This window comes from Anopheles merus, chromosome 2R (genome assembly GCF_017562075.2).
Source record: "Anopheles merus strain MAF chromosome 2R, AmerM5.1, whole genome shotgun sequence".
Taxonomy (NCBI): domain Eukaryota; kingdom Metazoa; phylum Arthropoda; class Insecta; order Diptera; family Culicidae; genus Anopheles; species Anopheles merus.
The window spans coordinates 61,921,051-61,942,420 of NC_054082.1; positions in this window are offsets into that span (position 1 = coordinate 61,921,051).

The following is a 21,370-nucleotide window of genomic DNA, read 5'->3' on the forward strand; positions in this document are numbered from 1 at the left end:
GTTTCAATAAAGTGATGAAAAAAAATCTACGCGTGTTTACGTTTTTGTTTAGCTTTAGATAACAAAAAAATACGCAGCGAGTGTGAGCGATCGCTGAACGAAAGAAACGCACACAGCGCAACACGAAAGAAACTAACACAAGCACACGAAAGGATGCTCGCGTATGGGCGCGAGCATTGAGAGAGCGCACCGTGTATTTTACATGGGAGCGGGAAAGAACCGTGGTACCCGTTCCCGCCCCCTTTTTTAAGCCTAGAAAATCTTCCATCGGCTTAACTCTAGGTTTTTACGCACACCATGATAAAAATTACCCGCTCTTTGTCCGTAGGGCTGCTCGCAGCGCTGTGCTGATGTCGGTGTCTCGCTTGCACTGCTGTACCGAAAGTTCCCCTGTGTGCTCTCGTTCTTGCTACCACACGAAATCGTCAGTACAGCTCAAGGATCGGCAGCGAGCGGCCGCTCGTGTGTCAGCCTAAGTCCTGGACGATTGGTGTTATGATTTTGTAAAGTGTTCAAGTGTTGTGCAGCTTCAAATAAAATTGCGCGAATGATTCGTAATGCATGTTATGTACATCGCGCAGCTTCATTTCGTACCTTTTTTACAGTAATCAACGTGTACAAAAGGATCTACGCAGATATTCGGCCACTTCAACATTTGCGTCGATGCAGCGATGAATGTTATTTTAGTTTGATATTGTGTATGTAAATGTGTGAAATCGTGTAAAGTTATGTAAATGTTTCAATAAAGTGATGAAAAAAAGATCTACGCGTGTTTGTTTTTTTTTTGTTTAGCTTTAGATAACAAAAAAATACGCAGCGAGTGTAAGGGATCGCTGAACGAAAGAAACGCACACAGCGCAACACGAAAGAAGCAAACACAAGCACCCGAAAGGATTGAGAGAGCGCACCGTGTATTTTATATGGGAGCGGGAGAGAACCGTGGTACCCGTTCCCGCCCCCTTTTTAAGCCTAGGAAATCTTCCATCGGCTTAACTCTAGGTTTTTACGCACACCATGATAAAAATTACCCGCTCTTTGTCCGTAGGGTTCTTCGGTACTAATAGTATCGGTGAATTATATGACGAAACAGAATGTTCAATAATATTATTTTTTTAACATCTTTTCTACAAGCGATTGCATTTCCTCAGATTGTGAATGTATTTGCTTGTAATTTGGTATATAAGAAGGAATGTTATCTTTCAATGAAATTGCCTGGGAATTAAAATTGTTAGTAGCGACCGGTTCATCTTCTAAACAAAATATATCCGAGAATTTTGTGATAAGATTTTCTAATTCTTCTCTTGCTATTTGTGGAATATTTTCTACATGAATTTTGTTATGAATTTTCTGTATTCGTTCTCTAGATGTGTTTGATTTTCTCTGTAGCTGTTCATAATCTGTTAAAGGTTCGATTTTTGGATTATAAGATTTTATCTCAAAAGAAACATCTTTATCAGTGGTATTAATGAATTTGATATACTGATTACGTTTTGAGACTATTGTGTTTCCGCAAAATACTCCTGGTTGGATTTCCTGTGATAAGATGATTGAATCTTCTGTCAAGTTTGGTATGGTTATTTTTCGTACTACTTCACTTCGTTTTGGTAAAATATAATTTCCATTTACATTGTCTTCTATTGGATGTGAAATCAATCCGTTATCAGATGAGAAGTATATCATCCAATTTACATAATCAACAATACATCTGTGCTTTATAAAGTCTTTTCATAACAGTCCGTCAGAAAAAATGGATTCTACGTCTTCTATTATATGAAATTCGTGTATAATGGAATAATCGCCAAAGTGAATTGTTCTCATAGCAGTTCCTAAAGTCTCTGATTCATGGTCACTAGAGCTTATCAAAGTTAATTTTTTAGATGTATTGATCTTGCAACCTGGTTTTAACTTACTAGCTTTAAGTACGGATACGGTTGCTCCTATATCTATGATGAGTGTGCTATAGATTCCCTTTGCAATTTCTATTTTAACTTTATAAAATTATCTGCATCAGTGTTTATGGTTAGTATAGGGTATTTTCTGATGCTTAAGGGTGCGCTAAAAAATTATTCTGTTCTTCTGCTGTTACTGTGTTATGAATAGGCGCTCGAGTATTTTGCCTCTGACTTGAATGTACGTACTGATTTCTATTAGAATTATTTTGCCGATTTGGCTGCTGATTTCTGTTGTTGTTAGTTTTGTTATTGTTGTTATATCTGATGTTATTATTATTTCGGTTGTTGTGCTGTCCATATCTTACGCGTGGGAACCTGGGTGGGTTTTGTGTTTGAGACCTACTATTATTTGGGAATTTGTTGAAATTGTTCCTTCCCTGGTAGTAGTTTCCATACCCTCTATTGTTCCTGGTAGCGTTTGAATATAGGATCTTTATCTGTTCATTCCTTCCCTTTTTCGTTTTGTCTTCTAGCTCCAACTTTACTGCTTGCTCTATTGCTTCATGCAAGGTTTCAAATTTTTCAAAGCCTGTAACATTTGTTCAGCTATTTCACCTGTTCATAAATTCTATCTAATATTTCTATATTTTCGAATAGTTTTTGCATATTTATGCAGCCTCATCAGTAAAATTGTATATTTACGGTACCTTGTTTAAATACATAGCATGTGTCATCAGTCGTCGCTCGATGTGTTGTCGGAGTTGGGATCCTTTGTCCATTTTCGCCTGCGAATCCAGATTGGACAGTGAGCTCACCTTGTATTTTCGTCTTCCACGTTGGGAACGGTTGTTCCGTTCAATCACGCTGACCACAACTTGTTTTGCACTTCTTTTTGTTATTCCATATCACTTGCTCCACGAATCGTATAGATTACCAAAATGAGTTAAACTATATAGGCAGTTGCATGTTATTGATTGCATAACGTTTTGCTAGAGTTTTCAATATTTTGAAAATGGTTTTAATTACTTTTTGCATGAGTACTATAGCAAGAAGTATCAGCACAATGTTCAGTTTTAACTCATGGATTTCATGCTGCTCTGAGTGAACATTTTGTGTTTGAATAATGGTAAGATCATTATCACCATTGACATTAGCTTTAGGGTTTGATGCGTCGTTACCCATTTTATAAATCTGTGCTGTATTGTGGGTTATTGTAAAAAGTTAGCTTTTTTTTTAGCTTTCATCGTTTCTCATTTCAACTTTACTCTACTTGGTAAATCGATCGCAAGAGTGTTCATACGTTTTTACACATTGGGATAGGTTCTCACAACACTGTGTACGGATAATGTTTGTTCATCAATTAAACATTCATTTTGCACTTACACTGCACTAAATGTTTTTATTTTTCATTCTGCACTGCACTGAACTTGCTTGTAGCTGTTCTTTCATCGTTATTGTTTTTTTACCTATGGGTTACTTGCGCCAGCTGCGTTGATGAATGTTCCGTAAAAAAATGCACATCTGACACTTTTTTTTTCACTGTTCCGTCGAATGCCGGTTATGGTCACAATACTTTTGGTTCGTCACACGACACTTACGCTTTACGTTACCGTTATACGTATCACATTTTACTTGATTTTTACTTAAACTTCTGCCCGTCGATTGCAGATTATGGTCACGGTCGCCATGTAGTAGGTTTGGCGATCGTTACAGTCGCCATGTAATATGTTTGGTTTTAGATACGGTCGCCAAGTATTTTGATGAGTGTACATACGGCACAACTGATTAACGCGTACCATCGCGGTAGGTCAGTGTTTCGCTGACATGTATCGAGGTGGAATGAAACTTCGTCCGTAGCGGACTTTTCGGACACTTGATCGTCCAGGCGATCATAAAAACCTTTAGGAGGTTTCCCTTACTGGAAACGTTGGAGTTTTGGAAGCCTTACCTTGGGTAGGGGGACATAACTAAACTCTTGAAATAAGTTGGAAGGCGAAGTATTAGGAAGCGTAACGTCCTATCTTGGCAGTCCGAACGAATCTGACTTGCCACGGTATTTATACTCAATGGGTTTCGTAAATTTTGGTTTTGGAATGTGTTTTTGTCCTAATTAAAGGTTATTGAAATGAGGTGCAATTCATACATTGTATTGGAGTGAGGTGTCTGTCAATTTCGCAGCGCTTTTAGCGTTAAGTTGATATGCGTTCTCGGTTTGTCTATTTGGCTACAGTAACGCTTGAATTGCTTTGGTTGCGCGTTTCGGTTGTTTTCGATAGATGTGTCTCAATTGTTTTTTATATGAACGGTATGGTCTGGGTGTGCTATGCTATGGTGTGGATTGATCTGAGGTGTGCTACAATGAGTCTATAGTTGATAGTGTGGTTTATAATAAGTTCTGTTTAGCAGATATGCTACACTCACATTTCATTCGGGCTCGAAGTCTTCTGGATCTTAGCAGTCGGAGAAGCCCATAGTATGCACGATTCCCCTGCAAAATGCGTCTCCGAATTTCGCTGCTGATGTCGTTGTACGAAGTAGCGACCGTCCCGAGATAGCAAAACTCCTTTACCTCCTCGAGACTGTCGCCGTCATCTTACAGGGTTTCTCAAGCCAGCTCAACATCGTAACACTATTTTTCGAACACGTTAAACGATTGTCAACATCGTACGTACAATTCGAATCCGTAAACTCTTTTCGATTTGGTAACACTAGGTTTTGAATGCGTAAAGTCCCAACTCGAATCTGGAAAATGTATAATGGGTGACAAGACAGCCAACATACATTTTCCAGATTCGAGATGGGATTTTACGCGTTCAAAATCTAGTTTTACCAAATCGAAAAGAGTTTACGGATTCGAATTGTATGTACGATGTTGACAATCGTTTTACGTGTTTGAAAAATAGTGTCACGATGTTGAGCTGGCTTGAAAAACCCTGTATACACTGCTGCCCAGATGGTCTGAGTCACCGGCAAGCAGGTACTTCGTCTTCGTCGCATTGATTCTCAATCCATACTTGCTGCTTCGCGTTTGAGTCGGGTGTATGCCTCACACACCTTCGCTGTTGTCCTGCCAATGCACAGTGGGCAACCGCCATACAAACGCCGGGATGAAAATCGATTCCTCGTGCTATTGTAATTTTTCTTCATTCAATACAATTTATCTTACTATAAAGGGTAGTCCTATACTAAAATCGTCAAGACAGCGAATAAAACTTAATAATTATTGCTCACAACATTGCATTATTGCGTATCAGTTAACAGCATCAATAATAATTGTTAGCAATTAAAACGAAGGCGGCATAAGTTTCTGACTGAAAACGAATTTTTAAAGTATTACGCGCTAAAAAAGTTGTGTTTTTCATGGTTTGTTTGGAAAAGAGCCGTTTCCTATCCTACTACCTTTTTTAAACTGTTTTTCTTCTTCAGCTTTGTTTTCTGCCTGTTTGTTTCAAATGCCCGTTTATGACAGGTAGTTGGATACTGGTGGTGTATGACTCATACAACAACACGTCAAAATCGCTCGCGCTATTTTCAAGAAAAAGTTCAATAATTTTCGGGGTCGCGGATGGTCGCAGCTAATTTCAACGTAAAAACGTAGGAAAAATGTTGATCTTTCCTATGATATACGACTCTTCTTCTTGTTTGGCTCAACAACCGATGCCGGTCAAGGCCTGCCAACCCACTTGTGGGGTTGGCTTTCAGTGACTTATTGATTTCCCCCCATAGCAGGATAGTCAGTCCTACGTATGGCGGCACGGTCTAGTTGGGGCTTGAACCCATGACGGGCATGTTGTTAAGACGTACGAGTTGACGACTGTACCATGAGACCGGCTTGCGGCCATGATATACGACACACGAGTGAAATCGAGTCGAATCATAAAAAAAATCACTCTCCAAAATGAAAATATCCAAAAATTCGGCAGTGATGTTTGGTTTTCAATCATTAATGAACTTTCACAACAAGTTTTTACAAAATATTCAGACATTACATCAAAGTATGACAAAAAACCTTTCCAATGACACATTAATTATCAAAATCTAACCATCATATACTAAAATATGATGGTTTATGTTCGGTCGAAAATTGCTCAAAATTGGGACAAAAAACAAAAAGTTTACACTTTGATGGCCTATATCTCAGTAAGTTTAAGATAAAAACGTGAAATATTTTGGTTTCAACTAAGTTTAAGTATCTATTTTAAGGATATGATTATGGTGTTAACCTGCGATGAAGTTGGTTTTTCGATTTTTATACAGGCGTTTGCCCAATGTGCAATGATGTCGATGTCATCCGCGAAGCCAAGAAATTGGAGAGACCGATAGAGGATCGTGCCACGGATGCCGTTGTTTAGCCCTGCGCCTCGAATGACACCTTCCAGGGCGATGTTGAAGAGCAGATAGGAGAGTCCGTCACCTTGCCTCAGACCCCTATAAGATTCGAACGATTCCGACGTCAAGTTCGATACTCTCACCTATCACTGCACCCCGTTCATGGTGGCCTATAACAGTCGGATCAACTTCTCAGGAAAGTGGTACCGCTGCATGATGCTCCATAGCTCTTTCCGGTCTATGGTGTCGTAGGCCGCCTGGAAGTCGATGAACAGGTTGTGCGTTGGGATCTGGCGCTCTGGGCACTTCTGGAGGATCTGCCGTAGAGTGAAAATTTGGTCGGTGGTGGATTTGCCTCCAACAAACACAGCTTGGTAGCTGCCGACAAAATTTGTAGCAAGGGGCGCAAGTCTGCAGAACAGGATCTGGGACAGGATCTTGTAGGCGGCACTCAGGACTGTGATGGCTCGGAAATTTGAGCAATCCAGCCTGTCGCCCTTTTTGTAGACTGGGTGAATAACACCCAGCTTCCATTCCTCCGGTAGTTCCTCCTGTTTCCAGACTTTCACCATCAGTCGATCCATTTCGACGGTAAGCCTCTCCGGCCCCATCTTGAAGAGCTCGGCCGCCAGACCATCGCTGCCGGCAGACTTATTGCTCTTAAGCTGCTTGATGGCGCTGCCAATCTCATCCAGAGATGGCGGGGGTACCTCGTCGTCTGCGCCGATGCTGTCGATGTTGTTACTGCTGTGTTGCTGCTGTGGTGGTTGCCTTGTTCTGTCACTTGCGCCAGCCTCTCCTGTCTCTGCTCCATTCAGATGTCCTTCGTAGTAGCATTTCCACCTTTCGATCACCTCTGGCTCGTCTGTCCGGAGATTTCCTTCTGCATCCCGGCACATTGCGGTTTTAGGAGCAAACCCGCACCGTGCCTCCTTCAATCTCCTGTAGAGCAAGCGGGTGTCCCCCGACTGAGAAAGCTGCTCCAGCAGCTGTTCGTCTGACTCTTCAAAATGGCGCTGCTTGGCCTGGAAGAGCACGGTTTGCTGTTTCCTCAGTCGTCTGTAGATCTCCACATTCTGACGGGTTTCATACCGTAGCATGCGGGCGCGCTGCATTCTTCTCGGATAGTGCTCGTCTGCACTCCTCGTCGAATCATTCCTTTTTCTCTCCACGTGGTAAGCGGTCGATCTTGTGTTCGGCTACAGTGCTGATGGCTCGTTCCACCATACGCCACTGGTCTGCGAGGGGCATCGTGGCGATATTGTTGTTGGTCGGTAGCGCTTCCCCGAGCACTGTCGCATACCCCTCCGCCACATCAGCACACTTCAACCGATCCAGGTTGAGCCTTGGGGTGGCCTGACTCCGTTGGTTGTTAACCACGGAGAGTTCCTGGTGCAGCTTTACCATGACCAGGAAATGGTCCGAGTCGACGTTTGCGCCTCTTTGCGTTTTAACGTCGATAATATCCAAGAAGTGCCTTCCGTCAATCAGAACGTGATCGATTTGGGACGTTGAATCACCATTCGGGTGTCTCCAGGTGTTGCTTCCCGCAACTGGAATAGTGCTCGTTCGAATGTTTTGATTAAAACAATGCGCGGTTTCTTATAACGTCTTAACTTGTGTATTGCTCGTGATGTTACAAAAAAATCCGTACTTGTTCGAAAGAGACTTATGTTCTCCGCGGCCATCCCTTTTATACTTTTCTACTTTCTCCCGAAGACACTCTCTCTCTCTCTCTCTCTCTCTCTCTCTCTTTCTCTCTCTCGTCCTAATCCCGAAGAAAGGTCGTTTCCCTTAATTCCATGTCTCTTTACCTATGGGGCTCCCTCTCGTGGACGGTATCGTAACCTATACGGTATCTTGTTTGTTTACATTTTGTCGGACCGTTGTACTGTCACAACACTCCCCCCGTGTTTCGACGTGTCAATACACGCTAGTTTGGTCCGACCTCTATTTTTGCAATCTTAACTGCTGGTCTTTCTAATAATCGCCCACTTGCCATTTGTACGAGCACGCGCCTAACCTCACCATCAGGAGCTTGGTCTGCCCTAACTATTCGTCCTTTTGGCCAACTGCCCCGTGGTAAATTTTCATCGATAACTAGCACTAAATCGTCTACCTTTAAAGGATTGCATCTTGTAAACCATTTACTGCGCTTTGTTAACGTCGGCAGGTATGATTTGATCCATTTGTGCCAAAACAGATCCGCGTATTGTTGTGACGTTTCCCACGTGTTTTTAAGCGCGATCGCTGCATCATTAAACGCAGTGCAGGGTTTAACGCCCGCTGAGCTGCCTATTAGAAAATGGTTAGGAGTAATAGGCGCTTCCTCCTCCCTATCCTCCAACCGGTACCTCTGTCAACGGACGGGAATTGATTGCGTTCTCGACTTCCATCAACCAGTTGCGAAAGATTTCATCGGTGGGGTTTCTAGCAAAACGAATTCCGTACAGCGTTTTCTTTACGGACTGAATTAGCCTCTCCCAGGCTCCTCCGAAGTGTGGCGCACCTGGGGGATTAAAAGACCAGTTAATAGAAGGTATATTGATTTCGTCTATAAGCTCATCCTAATTAATCATTTGTAGAGATTCCCGCAATTCACGTTCCGCTCCTACAAAGTTTGTGCCTTTATCCGAGAGAATAACATTGGGAATGCCGCGCCGGGCAATAAAGTTTCGAAAGGCTATTATGCACGAGCTCGTAGTTAAGGAATGTGCTACTTCGATGTGAAACGCACGTACCGTAAGACAGGTAAATAATACTCCCCATCGTTTTTCCGTCTTTCTACCGTTGGTGACGTTAAAAGGACCAAAATAGTCTACCCCAGTGTAGGTAAACGGTCACGCAAACGGGGACAGGCGAGTACTTGGTAGATTCCCCATCATTGGTTCCTTAGGTTTAGCATTTCTTATACGACATAGTTCACACCTTGCTTTTACCCTGTTGCAGACTGATCTCAAAGCGGGTATGTCGTGTAGCTGTCTTACTTCGTTCATAATCGTTCGCTGATTCGTATGCCCATAGCGCCAGTGGTAGCCTCGAATGATCAACTCAGTAACACTGCTATCGTTGGGGAGAATGATTGGCCGTTTAGTATTATCTCCTACGTAGCGGCATTCATCGATTCGCCCCATGACCCGTATTATTCTATCGCGTTCTAAATACGGGCTACGTTTGGCCAGCGGATTCTTCTTTGCTAATATTGCAGTTCCATCACCAGACTTTTGAAGTGTTCGATACTCTTCGGGGTATGCCTGCCGCTGTGCTTCAACGATGATAGTCTGTTCAGCTAACATTTTCTCATAGTTTGTCAACCGGCCTGTCGATCGGCTGTGCACGGGCGAACTGGCGTTGTTCATGAATCGCCACATATATGCTACCATGTTTACTAGCCTCCTCCAGCATGAAAACTGACCTAGATTAAAGAGAGCTTCTCGTGTGCAATGTATGTTAACGGATTTGCGTTTCTCTTCTTCAGTGCCGTTTCTTGTAGGTTGCTCTTGAATCCAGGATGATTCGGGATTACATAGAAATGGTGGTCCCGCAACCCAGCGGCTGGTTATAAACTGGCAGTCGATGTTCGACCACTTAGTTCCTTCATCGGCAACATTATCTTTCGTTGATACCCACCGCCATTTACGTACAGTCGTTTTATCTAGAATTTCTGCTACTCGATAGACTACGAAGGTGTGGTACTCGCGGTGATCTGCGTTTAACCAGTGTATTACATCTTCAGAGTCGGTTCAGAATGTTGTGCTGTCAATGGGCTCCCGGTGTGCAGATATTATGTTGTGTGCGAGCCTGGTGCCTAATACTGCTGCCTGAAGTTCGAGTCGAGGAATTGATACGTATTCTAAGGGCGTCACTCTTGTCTTTGCCCCTATTAGAGATACTTCGATTACTTCGTCTTGCTCGTATCGGAAGTATGCTACTGCGGTGTAGCCATCACGGCCGGCATCTACAAATATGTGTAGTTGAAGGGCATTTACCTTTTATATAGAGCATTGCCTATAGCAGGTATGTCAAACTGGTGGCCCGCGGGCCGCATGCGGCCCGCATCGATTCTGAATGCGGCCCACGAGAATATTTTGAGAATTACTAAAAGCACTGCAGACCATAAATCTGTTACTACTATTTGTTAAAGTGTATTTAATTTTCCAGAGCAGAACAATCCTTTTTTGGTATATTTTTCGAAACTAACATGAATGTACCCATAACATCTCATAAACTTATTCTACACAATCGTACATATCAATCGAGACCCTTAAGAGTCATTGAATCGAATGCAAGCTCAGTCGTATTATGTTTCGATTAAATTCTGAATATTGGGGCCCTTCACGATTCTAGTCAGTTTTTTGTATGGAGTTTGACAGTTGAAGGCTGAAATCATGTAAACACTCCATACAAAACCACACACAAAACTAGCCTGCAATTTTCAGTCTAGAATATTCTAGCCTCAAAGCTAGAATTAGATTCAAGTACCTGCTCGAAAACACGGTGTTGTTTACATTTACCCCAAGGTGCATTAAAGAGATCACGTGGTGGAATCTAGAATCAAAGTGTATGTAGTCCAGGTGGTCTCATAGTATGTTTTTTAAAACCAAATTTGAATATCACTTTTTGACAGGATGGGTGAAATCATTTGTTCAAACAAGCTTTCTTGAGGCTTGACGAATACTCAAAACACTCTTAATATTTTCATTCAGAAGCAGAAGCGATAAAAAATTGGCCTTCTAAATTCATACACCTAGGGATAAGCCCACATGTATATTATACTCACTTAGATAGCTGCTCGAAAACTGCTATACAATGCAAACAGCTGACAGGCTGAAATTTCAGCCAACGAACAACGGAAAGGGCCCCATTAGCATAATATTGTGCACACTCGCTTGCACATTCTGTATGGAAAAATAGATTTGCGTCAACTGTCTACAAACGAAAAAGGATTGAAAATAACTTGATACACGCACTAGGAAACTTTGCAACAACTAGTAGATTGATTGTCGGAATCGCATCCACGGCTCAAAACCATTTCCGATTTTAGCTATTCCGACGTCAAATCCAGCCAAATCAAACCAACAGTTCCGTTCGGTGCCGTTCGAAGCCAATAGAGCAGTTTAGAGCCATTTGAAACCGTTGGAGAATAATCTAATCTACAAGAACTGCAATAAAATAGGAATTACAGCAAACAGAACGGCACCTCCTACGACACACAAAAAACGATTGAAAGCCCTCGTGTACGATAAAAGCAACAATTGTGAAAAATAAAGCTGTTTACACAAGCAAATATTTTTGTTATTCATCCAGCGATGGATAGCTTGGATTGCTTGAAAAAGATTCACCACAGACTGCTAGACTTCCCCTACTTCAGTGAAAAAGTGTGTTTGACAGATATTTTCTAGCAGAACTACCGTAAGAGAACGCGAGTAATGAAAAATATCCTATTTCAATAATAATACTAAAAGTACATTAAATTTTTTTTCTAGTATAAAAAAGAGCACATATAAAAATAACATCGCGAATTTGTACATAACAAACCATTCCAGATAAGAAGCGAAGGGTACAAAAAGTCAATTTGATTAACAATAAAAATCTAAAAAAGTATTTTACATAAATATTGGGGTATATTTTTCATTCTCAACATTGCGGCCCGCGAATCACTGAAAATTTGTACTTGCGGCCCTCTGATGAAATGAGTTTGACACAGCTGGCCTATAGCATCGCGGAATATATAGTTTTTCAAGCTTTGGCAATACATTGATCCATTTTCTCCATTTAACTAACAGATTTGAAGGTATCGTCTCATCCCATTCTACTTTTGGTCGCCAAATCTCTTGCAGAATTACTTTTAGGTAAAACAAATAACCAGCAATTAGTCCGAGTGGATCGTACAGTGACATCAACACACTAAGGATCTGCCTTTTGGTTGGTACTATTTCTTTCTTTAGAAAGGCTTTAAGTGCTTCGGGGACCTTGAATTGGAAAGTGTCTGTAGAGGGATTCCACCACATTCCTAATATTTTAAGTGACACTGCAGTGGCTTCAAGACTGAGATCTTTACTTTCACAGGTGCTGCTTCCTACGATGTCCAAAACCTCCTTAGAATTTGACATCCAGTTGTGAAGTGGAAATCCACCCTTCATGTGGATATATTCTACTTGTTTAGTGAGTTGTACAGCTTCACTATCCGTTTCCACACTAGTCAAGAAATCGTCTTCGTAATAATCTTCTTTGATGCATTTTACCGCTAGTGGGAATTGATCACTGAATCTTTCTGCGTTCGTATTTTTCACATACTGAGCACAACTAGGAGAACATGACGCACCAAATGTCATCCGTCGCATAATGTACTCTTGAGGTACTTGATCTGGACTCCAGCGCCATAGAAATCGTTGGCTTTGCTGATCTGTACTATTTATGCAGACTTGATGGTACATTTCGCTTATGTCTGCAGCTACGGCAATTTTATATTCTCGAAACCGAAATAAAATGTTAGGCAATGGGGAGAGAAGGTCAGGTCCAGTTAAAAGCGCCGAATTCAACGAACAACCTTTAAACTGCGCTGCGGCATCCCATACGATCCTCAACTTATTGGGCTTGTTAGGATTGAACACCGGAAATATTGGCAAATACCATTTTCTAGGGTGATAGATTTCCTTTTCGCTTTGAGATAGTCGCTTAATGTAACCCTTTTCGACATATTCTCTTAGTTTTGTGTTCATGTTGTCCCATAGATGTTTTTCTCGATTCATTCGTCATTCGAGGCTGTTTAGTCTCTTTAGGGCCATCGAATAGTTGTTGGGCAGTTTTATTTCATCGCCTCGCCACAACAGACCGGACGTGTATCGGTTCCCTTCCAACGTTGTTTTACTATTAAGTATTTCCAACGCTCGCTCATCGCACTTCGAGCGAAACTTTCCTTCTTTAGAATTGACTACGTCATCTAACGCAAAACATCCTCTCATTGCAGCATCTATTCTTTTATCGATGTCTTGGCATTCACACGACTCGGTGCACCGATACACTTGAAATGATTCTATTATCGTCGTGAACATCGCACTTTCCCGAGACAACCCAACCTAGGCGAGTCTTGGTGGCTACCGGCTCCTCTATAGACCGTTCAATTGTCTTAAGCGGTCTTGTGAGGAAATAATGATCCATCCCTATAATTAGTTTTGGTGCTGATGGATTGAATGATGACAGCGGGAGGGATTTCAAATGCTTGTACTTCGCTGCCAACTGGTTGCAGTTAATCGATTGTTCGGGTAGATCTAATTTCTTTACTGTGCGAACCAACTGCATACGGTATGAACGTTTATTGTTGCCGATAGCCGACACATTAAGGCTAACCTACATAGACTCGTTTTCCTCACGTTGTTGTCCTCCTGTCCAACTGAGGCATAATGGCTTCTTGGCTCCTTTTAATTGTAACTCGTGGCACAATTCATCTTCCATTAGTGTTATAGAGGAACCTTCATCTAATAATGCGACAGTATTTACTTTGTGCCCGTTGGCCTCTAATGTAACCGGCACATAACGAAGCATAATGTTATTTAGAGTGGTAGAATGCGAAAGGTTAGTACTTTGTCTACTCGTACTTACATGTTCTGCATTAGCCGTGCTTGGATTAGCTCGATATAGATGAAGGGACGGATGGTGTTTCCCGTTACATCCTGCCTTGCCGCATATAGTGTCCTGGGGGCATGGGCCATGGTGCTTTTTCAAACAGCTGCGGCACAGGTGCTGTCTTTTGACGTAATTCAGACGGTCCATCTGATTCATCTTCCAATAGGTAGCACAGGAAAGCAGGTTTGAACAGTCTCCGTTGCAAAGGCATGTAGTACCTTCGTTAACCATCGACTCACCGACAGAGTGTGTATTAACGTGGCGTCGCACTTGTGGTTCGTATTTCAACGGTTTCACGTACAGAACCGATTCCTTTATCCCCACTATCCATTTTCCGAACTCCTGCAGGGTTACAGCTGGTAAGGTTCGACAATGCATACCCCATAGCAACATCACTGTCGGGGGCAAACGGTCCACAAGCTCCTGTAATATCGGGCCATCATAACTAGTTTTAACCCCACTCGTCCTCACTGTGGCGCAAATCTCTTCAACTGAAAGAGAGAAATCGATTAGATTTTCAAGGCGATCGTGTTTAGGGACGGGTTGGCGTCGTATTTGCTCGAGGAGCGTAGTCACTACTGTCATCGGACGCCCGAATGTGTTCCGTAGTGTTTCCATGATCTCCGAAAGGTGCTCTCCCCTTCTCAATCTGCTTTGCACCGCTTTCAGCGCCTTTCCTTTCAGTGCTTGGCGCAGACGTGCTACATTTTCTCCGTCAGAATAGCCGCATAGTTTTGTAGTTTCCTCGAAACATGCTTCAAAGTGGGACCAATCTTCGGGGTTTCCGTCAAACTCTGGTAGATGCGCGCTTACGGCTTGTCGCGCTGATTTCTGGCTGCGGCTTAGGTCATGTGTCTGCTCTTGATCTTCGTAAATAGTAGAACTAGGATGATATAGACTGGCACGGCGTCGCCCTCCATCCGGTTCGTCGCTAAGTCGTTCTAACACCGCTTCCATCAGCCTCTCAAGGCGCTGGTATCCCACTTCCTGTCTGGCTCTTGGTTGCGGTGTGCCTATACCGTCCAAGATTTGGTTGAAGCGTCTGTTGAGTTCCCTCAGGGTGTCTTCAGTTACGGGATGGTCGGTAAATCAGTTGTTCGCGAAGAGGTACACGGATTCTCCAAATTAATACTGACCGGACGAGAATGATGGATTGGCATAAGTGGGCGAAATGCCGCGCCTGGCTCCAACGGCATGACACTGGATGCTACTTGTCTCAGGGGTATTTGAGCACTTGGGCCGGCTTCTCCTGTGGTAATTTGCTGACCTCCCATTGACACAGGAGGTGCTGCACTTTGGTGGCGTACACCGGCAGGGGCCGCAGCTCGCAAGATCTGTTGAGATGCTGCAACTTGCTCTAACTGACCTCCCGTTGGCGGGAAAGGAGCTGCACTTCGGTGAGGTACACCGGCGGAAAGCGCTGCTCGCAAGGCCAGTTGAGATGACTGACCATCATCTCTCGCTATGGGTGTTTGGTTCTTCGTTATATTATGCCCTAACGGATTGGCATAGTGTTGCGATGGTGCTCTCATGGTAGGCGCTTGGGTTAGATGTAAGGGCCTCTTGGGGCAGATCCCGGCGCGGAGCTGGTGATCCTGGTGTTCACATGTCACAGAACCAATGTAGGTCGTACACTGAATCATCCACGTTAGTGCACTGTAGATGAAATGCTCGAGTGCAACGGCTGCACACCACACTGTAGGTTAAATCTGCTCCATTGCATTCTGTTAACACAGCAGGTCGTTCACCTTTTCGTATAACGCCGAACGCTTTCCTCAAACGCAAACTTTTGACGCACTTTCGCGAACTTCCAATTAAAATGGATTTTTTTGTAAAATGTGGCTTCCCGCAACTGGAATAGTGCTCGTTCGAATGTTTTGATTAAAACAATGCGCGGTTTTTATAACGTCTTAACTTGTGTATTGCTCGTGATGTTACAAAAAAATCCGTACTTGTTCGAAAGAGACTTATGTTCTCCGCGGCCATCCCTTTTATACTTTTCTACTTTCTCCCGAAGACACTCTCTCTCACTCTCTCTCTCTCTCTCTCTCTCTCTCTCTCTCTCTCTCTCTCTCTCTCTCTATCTCTCTCTCTCGTCCTAATCCCGAAGAAAGGTCGTTTCCCTTAATTCCATGTCTCTTTACCTATGGGGCTCCCTCTCGTGGACGGTATCGTAACCTATACGGTATCTTGTTTGTTTACATTTTGTTGGACCGTTGTACTGTCACAACAGCTCCCATACAAAGGCCTTCGGCTTTGCTAGCTGGGATCGCGCTCATCAAGGCTCACTTAGTCGCGCGCATAAAGCAAAATGTGCGCGAAGGCGAAAAAACCCGAAAGCGCTTCGTGTGGCCCTCTCTCGTGTTACTAGTTTTATTCTCTCTCGCATGTCATCACCCCTACGGACAAAGAGCGGGTAATTTTTATCATGGTGTGTGTAAAAACCTAGAGTCAGGCCGATGGAAGATTTCCTAGGCTTAAAAAAGGGGGCGGGAACGGGTACCACGGTTCTCTCCCGCTCCCATATAAAATACACGGTGCGCTCTCTCAATCCTTTCGTGTGCTTGTGTTTGCTTCTTTCGTGTTGCGATGTGTGCGTTTCTTTCGTTCAGCGATCGCTCACACTCGCGCGTATTTTTTGTTATCTAAAGCTAAACAAAAAAACAAACACGCGTCGATCTTTTTTTCATCACTTTATTCAAACATTTACATAACTTTACACGATTTCACACATTTACATACACAATATTAAACTAAAATAAAATCGATCACTCCATCGATGCAAACGTTGAAGTGGCCGAATATCTGCGTAGCTCCTGTTATAAACATAAAAAAGGTACGAAATGAAGCTGCGCGATGTACATAACATGCATTACGAATCATTCGCGCAGCTTCATTTCAATTCGCACAACACTTGAACACTTCACAAAATCATAACACCAATCGTCCAGGACTTAGGCTGACGCACGTGCGGCCGCTCGCTGCCGATCCTTGAGCTGTACTGACGATTTCGTGTGGTAGCAAGAACGAGAGCACACAGAGGAACTTTCGGTGCAGCAGTGCAAGCGAGACACCGACATCAGCACAGCGCTGCGAGCAGATCAAACTGAGCGAGCTGGCCGAAAATGAACGCACACATTTCCACATGTGTAACTGTATTAGTGCCAAAACTGTGTCGAAACCAAAACGCGCTCTCGCCTCCGTGTATTTCACACTGATTCTCCGCTTAACTCTAGGTTTTTACACACACCATGTTAAAACATCCCGCTCGTTGTTTGTAGGGTAGGGATATCAATACATCGGCTCGTAGCCGAGGAAATTAGCAGCAAAAATAGACAAACACCAAGCAAACAACGGTGCTACAGTGGGTAGAGGTTTTATTCGAGAAAAGATTCCATCGATATCGATGTGTACGCTCTTCAATTTGGCTTGCATGAAACGTGCCTGTGCTTGTCTGGGGCCCCTATACTTGTTTTGCAGATGTGTGCTGAAAACAGACAGCTGTTTTCACGCGAAAAATGGTATTCACATCCCAAGCCTGGGATCGTGGAATGTGCCTGCTTTTAACGCAAAAACTTAAATTTTCACTCGGGGCCCTACTCAACTTTTGTTGTCAACTGACAATTGGGGGAAATCGGAACGGGGTGCTATTCATATGTCCAAAGGGGATCTGGACCTTGTTAATATTAAAATGATGTTTTATCACTATTTACATACAACTTTTTCGTGAATACAAGATCAAAAACCGTGACAGCAATACTGAAGCCAAAACTCAAAGGTGGTGTAGGAGGAGGCCCCATCGATTATATGGACACTTCGATTAAGGGGCCCCGTCAGTAAGGAGGCCCCGTCAGTAAGGAGGCCCCGTCAATAAGGGAGGCCCCGTCCATTTGGTATCTTGGTGTGGATGGTCGGTGCACGAGCTCACCGAAAAAGCACGGAGACATTTGCTGCTAAAATCCAATGCACAGAACACAGAACAGAACGCTGCGTTTAACCACCAAAGAAAACCCGTTACAACAGCCACAAGCACACATCATACACAGACAAACATATAAAGGCCCCTACACTAAATTTCAATACACTGGCTCGTAGCCGGAGAAATTAGCAGGAAAAATTTACACCAAGCACACGTCGCTTTAAAAAGCCTACCCCAAGTAGCAGAGCCGAAGTTGTTGAGAGATTTTTCTGTGTGCCAAAGCGAGAGGTCCAGTCTTCTATTTCTAGATTTTGGACGGAAAACCGCCGCCCGTGTAGAGGTGTGTGCGTGTGACGAAAAATGATGGAGGAAAAAGGGGGTAGCGGGGTCTGAAGTCTTTCGTTCGTCACGCACACATGCATTTACCAGCGGATATCGCTGGACCGAGTCTACCCATCTCTCTCGATCCACCATGATTTTTCTGCTATCGCTCTCATCCGAGTGTGAGGCATCCTCAGTCTGTCCAGAATTTTCCCTATGGAAGGATGTACTGAAGTGATGTGCGATTTCTTGTGCGACGTACTTTGCTCTTTACGTTTTGTGCCGTGTTCCTTCTTCTTCAGTTATGGAATGATTTATCCTAGCAAATTGTTGAGGTAAGTTTCTTGCTGTGTGCTTGTGCAGGTACATTCAACTAACCCTTGGCGTCTAAAAAGTTACAGGTGTGTGCGCTATTTATCACCTGCTAGCCTCGTTAACAATGTTCAAAATGAGCGACGGAAAGAAAACGTTTTTCAGTTTTAAAATATTAAGGTAAGTGTTGATCTAATCCTATGTGCAAAACTCTCCATAGTAATACATACTACGTACATAAATTATTGGTTCATTTTTGGACAGCGTTCAGCACAACACTGCCACAAACCAACGCACTGGATTACGCCAAGAACATGTCGAAAGGCGCGCAGCCCAGCGTCATTACTTAACAGAAGCCGATTCAAAACGCGCAGCTCCTGTTCATGACGTCATCACTAAACTGAAGCCAGTGGAACACGCGCAGCACGGATGGTACCCCGAGCGCGGTAGGAGGAAGGAAGAACAAGAGGAGGATGAACGGTAAATTTGGAACGGGGAAAGCGTTCTGCCGTCTACACAGCGGGAGTATGCCGAAACACATGTGGGAAGGGAGAGAGATATTATTTCATAAACAGCATGCGAATGTGTGCATAAAGCAAATGTGAACAGCCTCATCATTTCTATAAGTAAACCGAAAAAGGGGGTGGAGCAAACACATTGGTATGCGTGAGTGGCTGACGAAACCAGAACGTTTAGATGTGTGCGTGACGGATGGTTTGGGCGCCCGAGGCGAAGCTCTCGACAAGACTGCAAACGAGAGCTTTGTGGAGAGCTTTGTAGGGAGCTCAGCTTACACAGGCCGCCGTCGGTTTTTGCGTCCTTGGGGAGCGGGATATTTTATCATGGTGTGTGTAAAAACCTAGAGTTAAGCGGAGAATCGGTGTGAAATACACGGAGGCGAGAGCGCGTTTTGGTTTCGACACAGTTTTGGCACTAACACAGTTACACATGTGGAAATGTGTGCGTTCATTTTCGGCCAGCTCGCTCAGTTTGATCTGCTCACAGCGCTGTGCTGATGTCGGTGTCTCGCTTGCACTGCTGTACCGAAAGTTCCTCTGTGTGCTCTCGTTCTTGCTACCACACTAAATCGTCAGTACAGCTCAAGGATCGGCAGCGAGCGGCCGCACGTGCGTCAGCCTAAGTCCTGGACGATTGATGTTATGATTTTGTAAAGTGTTCAAGTGTTCAAGTGTTGTGCGAATTCAAATGAAGCTGCGCGAATGATTCGTAATGCATGTTATGTACATCGCGCAGCTTCATTTCGTACCTTTTTTACAGTAATCAACGTGTACAAAAGGATCTACGCAGATATTCGGCCATTTTAACGTTTGCATCGATGGAGTGATCAATTTTATTTTAGTCAAATATTGTGTATCAACTTACGTAAATGTGTGAAATCGTATAAAGTTAAAATGTAAATGTTTCAATAAAGTGATGAAAAAAAATCTACGCGTGTTTACGTTTTTGTTTAGCTTTAGATAACAAAAAAATACGCAGCGAGTGTGAGCGATCGCTGAACGAAAGAAACGCACACAGCGCAACACGAAAGAAACTAACACAAGCACACGAACGGATGCTCGCGTATGGGCGCGAGCATTGAGAGAGCGCACCGTGTATTTTACATGGGAGCGGGAGAGAACCGTGGTACCCGTTCCCGCCCCCCTTTTTTAAGCCTAGAAAATCTTCCATCGGCTTAAATCTAGGTTTTTACGCACACCATGATAAAAATTACCCGCTCTTTGTCCGTAGGGAGTACAGATTTTTAGTGATTCGTGGGTCGCAAAGGTGAGAATAAAAAATATACTTTTATAGTTGTATAAAATACTGTTGAAAATCATGATTGTTAAACAAAGTGACTTTTTGTACCCCTCGCTTCAAATGTGGAATAGTTTCTTATTATCACACTTTTTCACTGAGGTAAGGGAAGTCTTCTAGCCTGTTGCGAATCTTTTTCAAGCCATCCGAGCTAACCACCGCTGGATGAATATCAAAAATATTTGCCTAAAAATGTTTTACAGATCAAGGGAGATTGAAGGGAGATGATTTGCGAATTGAGGTATCGACTATGTGAGATTAATAGATTAGATTAATAAGCTATATATCGTAGGACTTTGGTATTTCAATTATTTTAATTCTTAATTTATGCATAAGCATAATCATATCATTTTGGTTTAGATTTTTGGAGAGGTTGGAAAGTACATTAATTCGTCCTGCTGAATGTGGGGTACACATAATTCCAACTTGGCTACAATCATTTTTATTAACATTTATGGTGGCATGGTTATGGAAAAAAACAGAATTGGCTTCAATTGAACATCAAAGATGTAACATTCTAAGGAGAAATTTCGGAGAAATTCGGAGCCGAATGAATACTTTACTCGGCACTCGGGGGCATTGAGATGGTCGACTTCGGTGGGACCGACCGGATCCATTTCTCACTGCAGATTAGCCGCTCCGTGCGACAACCGATGACTCCAACGGTTCCGAATGGCTTTAAACGGCTCTATAGGCTTCGGACGGCACCCAACGAAACTGTTGGTTTGATTTGGCCGGATTCGGAGTTGCTTTAGCTAAGATCGAAAATAGGTTTGAGCCGTGGATGCGATTTTGACAATCCATCACTAGTTGTTGCGAAGTTTCCAATTGTGTGTATCAAGTTATTTTCATTCCTTTTTCGTTTGTAGAAGGTTGACGCAAATCTATTTTCCATATAGAATGTGCAATCGAGTGTGCACAAAATTATGTTGATATTCAGAACTTAATCGAAACATAATACGACTGAGTTTGCATTCAATTAAATGTTCCTTAACGGTCTCGATTGTTCTGTACGATTGTGTAGAATAAGTTTATGAGATGTTATGGGTACATTCATGTTAAATTCGAAAAATATACCATCAAAATGATTGTTCTTCTCTGGAAAATTTAATACACTTCGACAAATAGTAACAACAGTTTTTTTATTTGTAGTGAT